Source organism: Echeneis naucrates, chromosome 8, assembly GCF_900963305.1.
Source record: "Echeneis naucrates chromosome 8, fEcheNa1.1, whole genome shotgun sequence".
Classification (NCBI taxonomy): Eukaryota; Metazoa; Chordata; class Actinopteri; order Carangiformes; family Echeneidae; genus Echeneis; species Echeneis naucrates.
In genome coordinates this window covers 13,483,597-13,494,110 of record NC_042518.1, presented here as the reverse complement: position 1 = coordinate 13,494,110, position 10,514 = coordinate 13,483,597, and the positions used below count along the sequence as shown (strand labels likewise).

Here is a 10,514-nt window from a genome sequence, read left to right as displayed (position 1 = left end):
TGCTGAATGATAAATGTAATTCCTCGGTCTGAGCAAAATTGATACTGAAAGCAGAAAAACACTGACCACCCACACTTCTGTGGGATCTCAAGACTGGCTGCTGTCTTGTATGACAATTCATTGGTTATGTGAAAACCAAAAAAAAAAACAAAACAGGCTCCTCTGATGCACACAGGGCTCAACATGATGACATGTCTCTCATTTCTTGCTCTTGTGCCAATGTTAAATGTGCTTTTTAATCGCAGATACTAATTCACATTTGGGTTTGCTTTGACCCCTGGAAAAAATAGAACAGATTTTGTCTCTAGAGACTTGAAGAATCGAAAAACTCCCTTTGATTCTCAGAAACAAGGAACTGAGAAGGAACGTGCTGATACACATTTATATACTGGTGATTGTTTTTATTATGTTTTAGTTCAGAGGATAGAACAGGAACATGTGAGCTTGTTGTCCATTTTATTAATATTTCATAATTATTATTTCTCAAGATCAGACAGATCATCTGTGTGCGGAGTTCTACCTTAAAAATAAATTGCATTCATGTTAAACCAACTTGAACTTAAACATATATGAAAATGTGGCTCAGGTCTGCCCGTTAGCCGCTTTAGCTGCTAGCTTGAAAATGCCGATGGTAGCCCTTGCTAGCTTGCACCAATCCTGGCAAGTAAGGTGATGGTCGACCTTTGGGGATAATATCTCGTTTATCCTGAAAAAGGCCTTTCCCCTGCTCTCTAAACCGTCCTCTGTCTTCCTCCCCTCCACTGACTCCCCGCTTTAGCGGGCCACTTGACTTCCATCTGCTCTCCAAGGCATTCGCGAATACCCGGAAGTTGTCGTGTCGTATAGTCCCGCCCACGACTCAATGAAATATGATTGGTTAAGACAGCTGTCAAACTCAATTTCAGGCCCACGTTGACTTGAAGACGACGAGCCTTCGTTACAGCCAGCGAAGGTCCCGCAGGAGGAATCTCTGATTCAACAGCCTACCCAGATACCATCGGAAGAAAAATTGTGATTGGTCCGTTTCTCGTTCTATTATATTAGACCATTGTTTCCCAAGAAATATTAGCCCAATGATCTAGAAATTATTACTAGCACTGACTGAGTAAAAATAATAGAAAATTTTGAAAATGAATAAAATTTCAATATACATCTCTCTATGTATATCATTAGAAGTACAAAACTTCTTTCAATATTTTTTCTTAGGCCTTCACTAAATACTTTGAAGGCCCTCGAAGGCCCTCTGGCGACATCGTACTTTAAATCTGTTTTGCTAGCTCAGCAGTTCCATGTCAACTTCAGTTATGCCACCCAGTGATCACTTACTGCAACTGCTGAAATATGAATTGTGAAAAAAAAAAAACCCCAAAACAACAATTTTTAAAAACTAATAATATCATCGTTCACAAACCTCCAGAATTTCAGATCTTTTTCTGTTTGAATGTTTCACAACAGCTCAACAACATGTTTCAGCTTTCTTGCACCAAATGAGTCCAGACGTGAATAAAGACGAGATGATCTTGCAGGCAGGTGCTCTTTGTTTCTCTCAACAAATCAAAATTAAAATGGGCGGCGGGGGGGCATCAGCAATATGTGTGTACATATGTGTACAAACAGAAAATGGTTTAAAATACACTGCTGAGTTTATCAGCAGGAAATATTTGTTTCCTTTCCTCCACATACAGCTATACCACACATCCTGTTGAGTATTGCATGCAAATCTACATAACACCTGAGTTGGCTTGGTGGAATCTTTCATAGTTTTCACAATGCTACAACTTTTTACATAATTTCAGGGAAATGTAGAGTAGTTTTTGTAAGGCTGAAGTAATATCTTGTGCGGTTCATGTTCACTCAGTGATGTCACATTCTGAGAGGGTTCAGCTGCTGTCAGTGTTGGTGAGTCCTACTGATAAAAACAACATGCTCCTGCAAATCTGTGAATCTGTGGTTGAATCTGGCGAACACAACATGTGATGCAAAATGCTGTTTGTGGGTAGAATCCTTCATTCACTTCAGTGAGAAGACGCTAGTTCATAAAATCACACAGATCCCTCTGCAGAAGTGATAATGGTGAGATAAGACAATGTTCAGTCAAAACAATAAGATTGTAAAAACTCAATCATACTGCCAAAAACAATGCTAATGACACTTAAACACAGCGGGAGCGAAATGATTAGACCAGTCTGGTGTGGTTGACGAATAGTGCTGCCTTCACCAGTGCACAGCGATCAGATTGCTGGTGCAAAATTAAATACTCTTTGAGGTTAATTGGAATCTAATGTAAATGAATGTGATCAATAGTGAATGTGTGGGAGAGACAGAGAAGGAGGGAAGCTCGAGCAGGAGAGTCAATTACCAGACTCTTGATTGAGAGAGGCATTCTTATCCAAAGAGAATACATTATCGTAATTATAAAGATGTTGTGTGGTGTGCGCTGATAAACAGTTGGAGGAGACTTGTCTGTCTCATTCATGTTGGGACTACTATTTCTAACTCACACAAATGCACTAAACAGACACACTTGCATCCCCACACACACTGGATGTTATTGCCATCACAGCAGAGTAACATTCCATTACTGCCTGTTTCGCAATATCACTTGAAAACAACAAAATCAATTTTGAAACGAGAAGTCACACTGAAACACAAATGAAAAACAAATGGCACAGGTATGCAAACGCATTCCTTGGATATATTTGCGCTTGTCATCCTGGGACCAGTGATAATACAGTCGCTTCCCTTTAAATGCTCCTCCTTTTGAAAAATAAAGAAAAGGGGTTTGACTGGAATTAGTATTTCTTGGTTTCGCTTCAGACGCCATTCACTGCTCTCACTTTCCTCAGCAGTTGTGGTGTTTGGTGCTGAACATGCAGACAGACAGGGGTCTGGGATGGAAAAGCTTGTAAAATGAAATCCCTCAAAGCTGGAGCTGCGCCTGCATCCACCCCCCCAGCCCACCCCATCTTCTCTCTTTCTCTCTGTCCGTCTCTTACACTGTCCATTTGTTTTACAATCCCAAAATCCATACGCACACACAGGTGTACAATATACTCACACTCTGATGGGCGATCCGCCTGACACGCTCACAGGAGTGAGCCCTATGGGGCAGCACATTAGTGCACAGAAAAACAACACATTACAAGGAAGCCTTCGGATTGTTTAGATTTTTTTTCCCTCCCCCAGCTCCATATGGGTGATTTTTTGTTAATGAAAAAGGATTGCAGCTGTCAGTAAAGTGTTTAAAGCTTGACAAGACGACACAGGATTAAGCTTTGCATTGGCAAGCACTCTGCTGATGCCCTTGAACAAAAGAATCCTCACCTTGGCAAAAATAATTTCCTCGTCAGCTCCAGAGTATCGCAGCTGACCCAAACCTTTGACACTGAATACAAAAATAGGTTTTCAGCTGCATCACATCTGTATTATCAGAGGCCCCTTTGTGGACCTAAGGTCCTACATGGATGAATAGGACTTGAACTGCGATTTGAAATCAGTGGCTTTTTTACAAAACCGTGTCCAGAGGGCTTCTTACAGCACTGGCCTTTCTCAGTGCACCTCAGCACCAGTCATTTATCTTCAATGGTAACATTCACAGACAGTACCACACAAACATGCAAAAAGAAAAGGCACCAGGTGGAATATGCACAAATTTAAACAACACAACACACAAAGAAGAACAATGATCTGAAAAGGCGCAGCCCTCATTTTGTATTTCACTCTGGGTGTTATTTTGATGTCGAATACGTTCAGAGGCACTGTGACCCGTTACTCTCCCTAAACCTTCTCAAAGGCACATGACAGATCAGTGGATTTTCACAAAGTCATCATCCTCCATTCTGCCTCGTCTTTTCTCTCTTACTGCTCTTCCCATCCCTCTTCTCCCCCATCCTTTCATCGCTGAGTGCATCTAGCCAGAGGTCAATCTGCTTCTCTGTCGTTATCATTCAGTTTCCCTCTTCTCTACCCGCTCTCCCTGTCTTCTTCTCTTCCAGGCCTCCATCCACCAGCCCATTCAAGTCATTTCTCCAAACTTAATCCAATATCTGCTCTGAGACATGCCAGTGAAGGATCAGATTACGGTGTGATTTAATGGACTGAGGGATATTTTCACTGTTCTGAATCTGATTGTATCAAGGGACTGCCAGCATGTGACAGCTTGACTTGATGTGTAATTGTACTTTGTATGAAGCTGTTTTAATGTTTCCTATCATATTCTCTACCTCTGATGTGGTTCTTGCTCCTTCTCCCCTCTCTTATTATCTGCCTCACCCTTTTACCCCACCCCATCCCATTTCTCCCATCAAAGCACCTTTTCATTCTTTCCTGTCTTTCTTTCTCCCTCCTGCCACCAACTTTCCTCTCCCTCTCTTCCCGGCAATCCCTCCTCCTCCTCTCAAACATCACACAATCCCCTCCTATCCTAATCCAGCGCACCCTCGCTCGCTCCCTCTCTCTCCCTTTATCACTCCCTCCCTCTCTCTTCCTCCCCTTCATCTCACCTCCAGCCAGTCTGAGCACCCTCCTTCTCCTCTTCCTCCTCCTCCTCCTGGATCGCAGGGTCTGCCTGTTTCCGTCCACTCTTTTTCACTCTCTCTTCATACCTCTCACTCTCTCCCCTCTCTCCTGTCTTTCATCTCACTTCTGCTCTCTTTCTCTCTTTTTCTGTCCTTCACTTCTCTTCAGCCACCAGAAGCTCTCCGGCTCATCGCTTTTCCTTAACCAGTGAGGTTTCAGAAGCACTCGGGACGAAGACCCTGTCACTGGAGGTGAGTGCCTATGCGTGTCTTTGTGTGTGTGTCTTGCTGATGGTCATTCAACTTACCTGCAACCTCAGCTGCAGCTTTAGAAGGCAGATAGGATGACTAGTGAAAAGCACAGAAAGAGGTAGTAGAGAGAGAGCTGTTCTGCAGTGAGTGGGAAAGTGGCAGGACAGTGAAAAAGATGTAAAGGAGACAATATGCAAATGATGATGATGACAGTGATGACACTGTCATGAAAAAAGCGACAGAAGAGCACTGAAACAGATGCACTGCAGCATCAAAACAGAAAAAAGCGGGGAACACAAACCTTGACACACATACACACACACGCACACACACAAAAAAAATCAAGAAAACAGCCGGAAGAGAGTGAGAGGAACATATCAAGTCATGGAGGAAAAAATAAGAATGGGATGCTGATGCTTCCCAGCTGTAGCAGCTGCATGCTTACAATCGCAGTGATGCCTCCTCCTCCTCCTCCTCTCGCGTAAAAATCCCATTCACAAACAGGACCTGAAAACAGGGGATGGTGATTGGTTCCCCGAGCACTGTGTGCCTGATGTACTTCATTGTGTGTGTATGTGTGAAAGAACAAGAGGGGGGGACATAATGGGGGGGTGGTGGGGGTGATGCTAAGGCTTCAGAGTAGAGACTTGAATGAAACTGCAGGGTGTGCGCTTGTACATTAACAGTCCATACTACACAATAATGCAGAGGAGTTGCCTGACATACAATGTGCATTTTCATTTTTGGATTGAAACAACATAACGCCGCAAACATGGGCGTGACTGGGGTGTGATTGGTTTTGCACCAGACTTGAAGACATTTTTTATTTTTTTTTTTATTCCCTCCTCTTTAACTCTTTCTCCCTCATTGCGTCATTCTCAGTGCTGTTCCAGATTGTCATCCCTGTCCCCACCACTGTCTTTGGCACAATGTCGCTGCCACCAGCAACACCCCTAGTTAAAGAACTATCCAAACAGCAATGTGCTCTTGACACGTTAATGCTGGCCAATTAGAAAGTGACATTTGTTTGGGAGGGGAGGGGGTGGAGTAGGGTGGGGGGGGGGGCGGATTTGCTGCATTAAGACTTTAAGGGCAAGGAGGAGATGAAGTGGCGTGGAATGGGGGTGAGGGGGCTTCAGATATGAAGTTGAGCAACAGACGGGCAAATAAGTAAAAGGCGGACAAAATAATCCAAAAAACAAAAATTACACAAAGTCATCCATGACAATGCAAAACCAAAATGATGTGGTAATGTGGATTTGAAGAGTAATTCATTTCGTAGTTTAGGTGCCATGGCAGGAAATGCAAAGTCATTGTGGACTGCAAATATAGACATACACTGGCATTCTGAAAGCTTTCTCTGGCAAACTGATCGTATTTCCCTTCACATATATTTGTGCTCTAGAGGTCTATCATACACTCAGACTCAGGCTTATTAGTTATGAACAGAATTAAGTATCTTGCTTAGTAGTTTGGGAGCAATGGGAAGACACTGAAGGTATGCAGGAATGAGTGTAATGTTTTTTCCTGCACTTACAGTGCAGTACAGGATGGACATCATCAAGGTTAAAGATGATTGGATTTTAGAGATACTTTAAAAAATTTCTGGCTTGCTATAAGGAGGCATGAAGCCAAGCTGTTGGGCAGAATGTAATGTATTTATAGCAGTCCTATTTGGAGAAAGTTAGAATACATTAGGCGCTCAGTATCATCAAAGCAGTATTTAAAGGCAACAAAACGGGCCCAAATCAAACACGGCGTACACATACAAGTGGGTTTTGTACACAAAGCAATAAATCAACAGACTTACATGCTGAACAAAATGAACTCAACAAGCAGGATAATATAGAACACAATGTATACAATGGTCATGAACACATCCCTGTGGAGCCTGTGCTACCCACATACACCAGTAAACCCACAAATCATACACACCCATAAACTCTATCACTTCTTCCCCATTAAATCTAAAAGTCTGACATGATGCACGGCAGCATATCTTCTGCTGATTTCATGGGAATTAATGAGTGTGGTGCTCCATGGACTGTGAAATACCCAGGTGTGATGTAATGCTCCTCAGGGAGGAGACCTGTGTATGCGTGTGTGTGTGCAAGAGTGAGAGAGAGAGAGTGAGAGTTAGTTATGTACGCCAATTTATGAATCAAAAGAGTTCTGTGCTTGTGTGTGTTTGAAAAGGACAGAGGGGGAAAAAACAGAGTGTGTGGAGCTGCGCAAGAGTGGAGAGTTACTCTAGAGAAATTTAGGCCTTTGTGGCTTTTAAGTAACAACAAATGTCTAAGTGGGATTTCAGTGTATGTGTGTGTGTATTAAAAATGTGTGCTCTTTGAGGTTATTAAGCGCTCTAATTAAGTGCTGGGACTTGAAGTGCTGCTAAATTCTGCTTTTGAGGTGGCTCTTGTGGCCCATCAGTCCAGAGGAAAAAACTACATCTCTGTCTCTCAGTCTCTCTATTTGTGTGTGTGGGTGTGTGTGTTTGTGCTTACTTCTCCCCTACTCCCTATCCCAGCTCATGCATTTGGACACAGACCTCCACGAGCCGGTCGATGCTGTGCTTGGCTCAGATGCAGAATATTGTTATCAGCATATCTTCATATGAAAAGTGTTGCAACAAAATGAAAAATCCGCTTGGAGAAGCAGCACAAAAGGAGCTTCACACATTTAAAGAATGAGAGCAGGCTGGGAATGATGCAGCAGTTTGCCCAATGCTGGTCAAATAACTTTCTCCTGTATACCCTTTCCCAGAGAAACTCCCCCAGTGTTGCCCGTAGGCCTCACAAACTGAAATTTATTCCACCACCTAATGTACTACGTGGTGAATCTTTAGTCTTGCTTTGAAAGACTGTCCTAAACATTCCTGATTATAATTACTGGAGCATGGTGATGTCTGTATGATTTTACATCTTAAAAATATATTTACCAAATCCACAACCTTTAAATCAAGTTAGTAATCAGCCTGGAAAACTCGTTTTCAGTCCCAAAATATTGGACAGCGAAATTTAGACTTGAAGACGGTGCTGAATGTAAAGCACACCAGAAATATTACACTCAAAGGGGGGTCTTAATGTTTGTTGTCAATTCTCATTTATGAGATATCATTATTTCATAATTTCAATAAAACTAGAGGCCTCTGCGGACCATAGGTATTTAAATTAATTTCAGATCTCATCTTTAACTCTTTGCTCGTCAGATATGATCCAAAGCAGTTGAGTATCAGACAAACTGGCTTTGTTGTGTTATTGCTGTTGTGCTACAATTTTAGCTAAAAATGGGCAAAAGTGCAGAAACACACGGTGACCACATATGTATTGCTCAACTGCACTGACAGTACATCATTGTCTGTCATTGCCTCAGCTGCTTTCTGTGGGACTGTATTAAGAATTGACATGACTAAAGCACAGTTCCGTTGGTTGGGGTGATGACTGCATCTTGGCATGAATGTGTGTGCATTTTTTGTGTATTTCTGCAGAAGGACCAATCAATTTCCTGCCTTTCTAAATGCCCTGTAGTTGTTTCTCTCCTCTAATGTTGCTGAGTGTGAGTAAGGAGGATGGAAACCTACCAGTGGGTGGACTGGACAGGGAAATGTCATTTTACTGGGAAATGTCACGTAATGGTTGTCTGCGTGGGTTTGCGATCACAGTATCAGGAATTGGTTTTACAAACAGCAAATAGTCAGAAGCATGAGGCTCCTGTGGTCGAACAAACGGAGAATGATTTCTGTCATCTTTTTTTACTTTCCATATGCTCCCTAATTTCCCTCTTCTCACTGTTTAAAATCTTTAGTGTTTAACTTCCTCTCCTTATTCATCGTATCCTCCACCACCTGTGAGCAGACATATGACTGTAAGATAAAATTTGAACACAGAGCATATGGTTACCTCCTCTCTGCGGTTTCTCTGCCACTTAATAGGGTGTCTGGGTAATTACAACACCGTTCCTCACCATGGAACAGGGGTCACTCAGAGGAAATTTGCATTTTGTCATGAAAAGCACAATTAATCCAGTGCTCAGAGCTCTTGATAAAAGGCATTGATTAAAATGAGGGTTTGATTTAAGAGAAAGAAAAACTGTTTATCAGTTTTATTCTGGGATTTAACAAAAAAAAGGCAACAAGAAAACGCGAGGTGGGATTTGGTGCCAGTCAGACTTAATGTCCAATGATGACTTCATTCTTCTGCTAAAGCACAAATGCAGCAAACAAAATCCTCTGTTAACACGCTGTACCACAGATGCACACGGATACAAAAAAAAATGCATAAACAGGTGCACACACCGGCGAACAAACTGTTTATTGATGCAGAACAGGTCACAGTTGACACACATTTCTCTTCTCCCTCAGCCAACAAATTACATTTATGCAAAAAAACTAAAAACTAAAAACGCCATTGTGACTGTTATGGTCTTAAACGTTAGGCTGTGATCAGCAGACAGACTCTCTGGAGTGTTCATTGCTAAGGTCAAGGACAGATGTTGTGTGAAGCGACTGACATCTGGAGAGTGCTTAATGGTTTCACTGATAAGCAGGATGATCACCGAAACACATGCCCACCGTTACAGGATTAAGGGGCTACAATCATTTTGCGTGTGTGCCTGCAGACACTGGTGCCGATGGATGTCGATGGAAGTCTGTTAATGTATACCACGGCCTGCATGCTTGTGGTTGGCTGGAGCCGAGCCGCCTGTTACCAGCATCGATGGAAACATTAGATATTGTGGCTTGGCATCGCACGCAGCAAATGAAAAGGTCTCAGGTGTTATTCTGCCACTTGATGGCTCAATTGCGATACCTGTTATTTAAATGATTTTGGTGTATCCGTGTTTGCGCTCTCATTGCAGCGTATCTAAAATATCTGCCTGTCCATCTCTTTGTTGTGCCATACAGGATGTGGAGCAGTATCACAGCAACATACAAAAGCACATATTTGGTTAAAGAGTTAGCCACCTTTCTGTAAATGCAATGAAAGCAAAGCACTTTTTTTCCTTAAGGGAGGACTTTGGTCCAGAAGTTGTTTGAGCCATTTGAAAGATTGGACGAGCGTCTTTCTTTGCATAGCGGTGTCAGAGGTGTGAGTATTTTTACTGAGGTTAAAGAGTCAATACTAAATTTAGACTGTCACACAGGCCAGCCCGCTGCAACAGGAGTCAGTCCTTTTCCAATTAGAAAACTCATGACCTCTTAAATGAGATCATTAACGGACCTGCGGTCATATGGGAAAGAGGGTGAGCTAAAATGGATTGAGACTTTAGTTATTTTAGAACAGGCCCTTTTTTACAAAAGTAAAATTAAATAGGAGGATGATGTGACCTAATTTGTCAAAGAAACTCAAAGCCTTTATCACTGGGGAACACAGCATTGCTACAGATGGCAATGCCTTCCTAGGCAGTGGTAAGCTTCAAGCTTCTAGTTAAATATTAAGGAAGTGATTTTGCAACATCACTGCAACCAAATGAGTAAATATTATGAAAGTCTTTTTTAAAGGGCTGACTACATTCTTGAAATTTTTAAGTGGAAACAAGCAAAAACAGGTAGTAATGGAAATCATTGGCAGTCAAAGGAAAGGGTGAAAAAGGACAACATTGCAGTTTTACATGTTGACTGTGTGCCTTCTTAAAGGAATTTCAGAATTTTAAAAAGCTTTAAAAGAATGTTTATTCAAAGTGAAGAAGTTCTTGGCTCCCAGTGTCAGAAAAGAAAATGCTTCCAGAAAGACAGAGTGCAAAGCA

General features: G+C 42.1%; 1 protein-coding gene across 1 annotated transcript in view; it reads left to right on the top strand.

The window, feature by feature from the left end:
• The first annotated feature begins 4,603 nt into the window (after window positions 1-4,603).
• pvalb6 (parvalbumin 6) overlaps window positions 4,604-10,514 on the top strand; it is a 31,777-nt gene continuing 25,866 nt past the window's right edge. Inside the window, exon 1 of the mRNA XM_029508253.1 lies at window positions 4,604-4,769. The gene's annotated coding sequence lies outside the window, so the exon portion shown is untranslated. The remainder of the gene's footprint in view (window positions 4,770-10,514) is intronic.